Genomic DNA, 7,186 nt, shown 5'->3' with positions numbered 1-7,186 from the left:
TACAAATTCCCTCTCTCTCTCAAGCACGTATACTTTACACTCACACTCACTCTTTCGTTCACTCACACTCACTCATTCGTCACTCACACTCACACATTCGTCACTCACACTCACACATTCGTTCACTCACCACTCACTCATTCGTTCACTCACACTCACACATTCGTTCACTCACACTCACACATTCGTTCACTCACACTCACACATTCGTTTCACTCACACTCACCACATTCGTTCACTCACACTCACTCATTCGTTCACTCACACTCACACATTCGTTCACTCACACTCATCACACATTCGTTCACTCACACTCACACATTCGTCACTCACACTCACACATTCGTTCACTCACCCTCACACATTCGTTCACTCACACTCCACTCATTCGTTCACTCACACTCACTCATTCGTTCACTCACACTCACTCATTCGTTCACTCACACTCACTCATTCGTTCACTCACACTCACTCATTCGCTCACTCACACTCACTCTTTCGCTCACTGAATCACTCACACTCACTCTTTCGCTCGCTCACTCACTCACACTCTCACGGGAGCGAGGGAGGGCGGAGGGAAAACTGGAGAGACGAAGATTTTTTTTACGTTTGGAGAGACAGAGGCGAGGAGAGAGGAAACGAAACAGAAATAGGAAACTGTGAAAACTGTTGTATAGAAAGAAACAGATAAACAATACACAAACAAACGGTAAACTTCTCCTCGAGGGCCGTGCCAAGGGGAAAGGGGGGCGGGGCGAAAGGGGGACGGGGGGGGGGGAGGAACAAAACCAAACGGTAAGAAATAACATGGAAGAGTTGATGAAAAGGGGGGTCGGGAGGAGAGGCGAAAGAGGGAGGGGATGGAGGAAGCAGGGGAAAGACAGGGTACGAGAGGAGGAGGGGGAGGAGGAAAGGGGGAGGGGGAATGGGGAAAGGGAAAGAGGAAGAGAAAAGAGGAAGGGGGTGAGAGGACCGGAAGAACGAAGGACGAAATGTGCAGCAGCCATCAGGGTGACAGGGTCAATGTCCCTCTGGAGGCACTAGGGGGGGCGGGGTGCTATACAGGAGAGAGGGAGGGTGTGGGAGACGGGGAGAGGGAATGTGAAAAGAGGAGAGAGATGAGAGGGACAAAGAAGAGACAGCGAAGAGTGAGGAGAGAGAAGAGACAGAAGAGAAAGGAGTCAGTGGGGTTTGACAGAGACGGTTAGGAAGGGAAGGATAGGAGGGGAGAAATTGGTCGGAGATTATATATATATATTATATATTATATATAATATATATATTATATGTATGTATGAATATGTGTGTGTGTGTGTGTGTGTGTGTGTGTGTGTGTGTGTTGTTGTGGGTGGTTGTGGTGTTGTGTGTGTTGTGGGGTGTTTGGTGGTGGGGAGAAGATTGATAGATGAAATGAAAGTGAATGAGAAAACTTGATACGCAAGAATTATGTGAAATGCGTTATATGGAGCTCAGATAATACACATCACGCCTGGAAAATAAATATTTTTGTGTTCCGTCAGTCCGTCCATCTGATGCCACCAAACCCAACGGGATGAAATGACTCCTCGCCGCCCAAGACGCCCGCAGCCCAACAGCCAAGAGGCATAGCCGGTGCCCCGGTGCCGCGGGCGCCCCCTCCCCCCCCACAGCAAGCATCGTAGGCCTAAATCAGCGCTTGTCGCTAGGCAGGTCCTCCGCGCCTAGCACCAGGTTTCGAAAGAAGGAGACGCCAAGGAGCCACGCCTTCTTGGCTGACTCTCTCTTCGTCACAACCTTAATACTTCATCTGCTCAGTTATCCTTGCTTTAATAATTACGATCAAGTATTCTCACCTTATAACCTTTTCTTTTTCCCAGCCCCCCCCCCCCCCCCTCTCTCTCTCTCTCTCTCTCTCTCTCTCTCTCTCTCTCTCTCTCTCTCTCTCTCTCTCTCTCTCTCTCTCTCTCTTTTTCTTTCTTTCTTTCTCTCTCAGTCACTCAGTCACACACACACGAAGTGAAAAAAGACCTTCCAGAACGACAGGCCGTGACCCACTTGCGCGGCCGCCACGGGACAGTCGGGCTCGAGCACCTGGCCATTTGCCGCTGCTCGTAGAGCAACATGTTCAGGACGTGTTCAAAATCGGGCCTCGGGGCCGAGGCTCTAATTACAATGATTTCTTTCCATTTACCGCCTCATTTCTCTGATCTGCCTCCCTCCCTCTGCCTGTCTGTCTCTTCCCCCTTCGCCCTCTCTACCCCACTTCTCTGCCTCTGCCTCCCCCTCTACCTCCCTCCCTCCTCTCTCTCTCTCTCCTTCTCCCTCCCTCCCTCTCTCTCTCTCTCTCTCTCCTTCTCCCTCCCTCCCTCTCTCTCATCTCCTCTCTCTCTCTCTCTCTCTCTCCTTCTCCTTCTCCTTCTCCTCTCCTTCTCTTCTCCTTTCTTCCTCTCCTTCCTTCTCCACTCCTGCTTTCTCTCTCTCTCCTTCTCCCTCCCACTCCTGCTTTCTCTCTCTCTCCTTCTCCCCCCTCCCCTCTCTCTCTCTCCTTCTCCTTCTCCCTCCCGCCTTCTCTCCCTCCCCCCCTTATTTTATACTGACACTGCCATTCCAATTTCCTTCTCGTACTTTTCCTTCTCCACATAGAGAAACACAGAGCCAAACGCAGGAGCAAACCGGCAGCGTTAATGAGACGAAGGTATAAACAGAGGACTCATAAATGTATATTCCTTAATAAAAGAAACAGTGGACAAAGCCCCACCATCTTCTGCCTTACTACTCATGCTTTATTCTGTTTAAATCCGTAAAGCCCAAGTGAAAATCAGGATGATTGGCAGTGAAGTGACGCAGCCGGAGGCACTGATAATGATGATAACGACAAAGGGTGAAGATGATGTCAACGGCGACGAAAATGATGACAGACTGGCACGGTGAAAGCTTCCCTCTTCCTTCTCCAATTTCTCACTTTAGTCACCCTTTTCCTTTCTTTCCTCCCATTCTGCGCGTATTTTTCCGCTTTCTCCTCTTTCTTATTCCCTTCCTACTTCCTTTTGCTTTTCCCTTTCCTCTCTTATTCATATTCGCATCCCCCACCATTTCCCTCCTCTTTCCCATCTAACTTCCATCTTCCTCCTCCCTCCTCTTTCCTCTTCTCTCCGCGCTCACGTGGCACCCGAACGCAACGACGAGTAACGCAGGGGGGAGGGAGGGATGAAGGAAGACGACGAGCAATAAAAAAGGAGCGAGAGAAAGATTAACAGATGAAGGCACATGGAAACAGATGGGATAGACAGAGAGAAATCCGTGGATAGGAAGAGAGAAAATATATATGGGGTGGAGAAGAAAAAGGATGCCGGCACATCCGAAGGTGATGGATGTGCCAGCGACGAGACGGGAAAGGGAGGGGATAGGGGAAGGGGGGAATGATGAAAGCACCAGGAGTCCCCCCCCCCCCCGCCGCAAGGGATACCCTGCATCGGTCTCTCGTTTATTTAGGATTTTAACCTTCATGACCTGTACTTGTTTACTCGCTTCGAAAGGTAGGGTGTGTTGGGGGGTCTGCATGCGTGCGTGAGAGAAAGAGGCGATGGATAATTGGCAAAGGGAAAAGAGGGAGGAACGAATGAGCTGAAAAGAGAAGGGTGAGGAAAATGAAGGAAATAAAGAAAGGAAGAATGAATAACGTAAAATGGATAGGAGAATGGGGAAAACGAAGATATATGGGGAGACATATTAAAGACAATAAATAAATTCAGCACACAATTAATCTTCCGTTACCCTCTCCCCAACGTCCTCGCCAACGACCCCTCCACGACGTCCTCGCCAACTTCCCAGTGCGTGGCCGGTGTCGCGCAGGGGCCTCCACAAAGAGGTCGTTCCGATGACGACCGCCTTGTATGGGCTCAGAATTCCCTACCTCACCCCGTATCTTCCTTGTAACGTCTCCGTCTCCATAATTACTCTCTTCTTTTCCTCCTCTCCGGAAGGAAGAGGATGAGGAGGACGCGACGACACTCACCAGAGCCGTCCCCTGGGCAGGCGACCCGACGGGGCAGGGAGCCAATGGCACTCGAGGCTGTGGATGACTTGCGTTCGAGGACCGGAATCCCTCGCGTGGCAGCGAGAGCGGCGGGACCCTTTTGGCCTCCTCGTCCTGATCATCCTCACCCTTCCAGTTATTACGGTTCCCTTCAGTGTCGTCGCCGCTGCTAGCCTCATCGTCCGGGCGCCGCTGCCCAGCGGGAGCAAGGCATCCCTGGACCTCGCGGGATTCCCCTGAAGGACGCCGCACGCGCAACGCTTTCGAGACGTTCCTTCTTCCCTCCTCACGGATCTTCGCAGAGGTAGCACAAGTGGAATCCTTCCCCACGCAGCTCTTCCTTGAGCCGAAAACCCGAGGCCCTCACGCCCATCAACCAAAACACGACCCCATGCATTTCCATGCCCAGTCAAGCCCGCCCACTGCCAACGCCCACCTTCGATCGCCCGAAAGGAAAAGGGGAGTTATTGACATATCTTTAGAAAGCGCTCACACCCTCCCCTGTCCCTGATCATACAGCAGCCATGGAAGGGGGCGGTGGGTGGCGGGCGGTGGGCGGCAGACGCGAGGCTTAGTTGGCGGGGGTCCAGCAAGGGCGCGGCGAACATACCGTTACTTGCACTACGGGACTACCGGACGGACAACCTCTCGTCCTGTTGGTCTGTCTGTCTGTCTGTCTGCTGCTTTTCCTCTCCCTCTCTCCCTTCACCTCTCTTTTTCTTGAAGTGTGTGCGTGGTCTCTGTTCATCTGATCCCCTTCCTGAACCAGCTATGCTGGCCTTCACCTCGCCTGTTCCTATCTTCTCCAGGCATGTTCCTACTCTGCCTGGCATCTTCGGCCGCATGGCCCTGCCTTCCAGATAATTCCACTCCCTCCCCCTTCTTTCTACCAGCTGACCCTTCCTTCAGCTCAGGCCTCATCCCGACCCTCTTCTACCCACTCCCCTCCACCTCCACCTATGCCACCCCATCCCCTACTCCACCTGGCCGCCCTCTCTTTGGTCAGCTGACCCACTCCTACCGCACGAGACTTGCTCTGTGGGCCACAAACGCCGCAATATTTCCCTCTCTTCCTCAGAATAAAGACCTGCCTACTCCATGCTACCAAAGCCTGTCTGTCTGTTTTCTGTCTTAGGCATACCTGTCTGCCTGCCTCTCTACCTGCCTACCTACACTGTTTGCATCATGTCTCTGCCTGCCTGCCTGCTTGCCTGCTTGCCTGCTTGCCTGCCTGTCTACCTCTCTTTGTGTGTGATTGAATGCGTATGATTGATTAGATGCGTGCATTTGCGTGTTCTGGTGTGCCTGCGCAAGCGTGTGTCTTGCGCGGGTCTGTCCGCTCGCGCCGATGCGAGCGCTGGCATGTGCCTCTGAACAGAGCGCGGCCTCGAGCGCTGACTGGCGGTAAATGAACGCGAACGTGTCGCAGGCTCCTCCCTCGCCCGCGCCTCCCTCTGCCCCGAGCCGAACGCCCAAATGCAGCGGGAGGTGGGGGTCGGGGGGTCGGAGGCGTGTGCGGACATTTGATCGATCGGACGTTTGGTCGAACGAACGTTTCGTCTGCCGGATGTATCGTCAATGAACGTTTCGTCGACAGACGGTTTGCTGAAAGTGCATGTCGTGAGCAAGCTGTAGAGAAAATCCAGCTCCCAAGTTACACCTCCGACCTTAGGACATGGGAAACTGCAGAACTGAAGCATCTACACAGCCTCTACAAAATACTTACCAGAGAGATTTTAAAGATGCCTAATCCTTGTTAAAAAAAAAAAATCCTTGTTACATGAGGCTAACGAAAAAGTGTAGGCCTAATGCCATGCGAGGTTATGCAGAGAGGCGCAGCGGGGATCAATATGGATCAATAGACTTTGGTCAACAGTTCAAAGATATTCAATTTTGTTCACGAAGGCAGGTAGCGTTTAGCGAGTGGTTGCTGTTGTACTTTTATAATAATAATAAATAATAACAATAATAATAATAATAATAATAATAATAGATAATACATAATAACAATAATAATAATAATAATAATAATAATAATTATTATTATTATCAATATTATTATCATTATCATTATCATCATCCTCATAATTATTACAATTAGCACCATCATCATTATTGTTATTATTAATATTGTTATTATCATCCTCATCATCCTCATCATCATCATCATCATTGTCAATATCATGATTAATCATTATCATCATTACAATTAAAATTGCTGCCATTATCATTATTATTATTATCATCACCATCATTACTTATTCTTCTTTCATTATCATGATTACCATTACACAACATTACATTGCACAACCTCGGATGATATTACAATATTTTTCGATGACTCGTCCTTATTTCTCACCACTGATATTCATTACGGCAAGAAGACTCGGGAGATACTCGTCCTCCATTTCCTAGCGCTGAGCAATTACATGTCGAACGGAGAGCGGACATTTCTTGCGCCTTCAGAGAGTCCGACGCCAAGTCTCCAGCGGGGACTGCCACGGCCTGATCGTGCTGCACGGTCGCCCAACACGCACATGGCTCACGCATGCCTGCATTCTCCAATCTTCTCTCGGTTTCCCTTCCTACCCATCTTTCTAAATGCATATCCGCCTGCCTGCTCCTTCATTCCCTTCCATACCACCCCAACTTGTCACTACTCATCCACCCACCATCTCCCTTCCTTCCTTCCCTTTTCTTTCTTCCTCCCTCCCTTTTCCCGTCCCTCTCTTTGTTTTCCGCATACTTAGACGGATCCCGACGAGCAAAGCAAGCCAGTGGATGACTCAGAAACCGACCCCCAGGCAGAGAAGAAAGGAGTGGAGAAGGGAGGCTCATGAAGGCGCGTGGGGGAGGCCGAGGACTGTCTGGGGGCTCCCCCAGGTATGAGAAGAGGAATAGTAAGAGGCAGAAGAGGGAGAACACATGGAAAAGGAGGAAGACCAGGCGATACGGCAAAGGAGCTTGCCATCCCCTCAGAGACAGAAATACGTGGGGAAAGAGAACGGAAACAGCAAGACCGTTCAAAGCCACTCCCGCCGCCCGGATAGAAAACGGTCCTCGACGATACCTGCAAAGGGATTGAGAAGGAGAGGAAGAAGAAAAGACTGAAACGAAGAAAGAGGATAGACAAAAAGGCGGATGGGTCCAAGGACTATGGAGTTTCGCTGT

Source organism: Penaeus monodon, chromosome 6, assembly GCF_015228065.2.
Source record: "Penaeus monodon isolate SGIC_2016 chromosome 6, NSTDA_Pmon_1, whole genome shotgun sequence".
Taxonomy (NCBI): Eukaryota; Metazoa; Arthropoda; class Malacostraca; order Decapoda; family Penaeidae; genus Penaeus; species Penaeus monodon.
The sequence above is the reverse complement of the archived record's forward strand: the minus strand, read 5'-3'. Positions refer to the sequence as shown.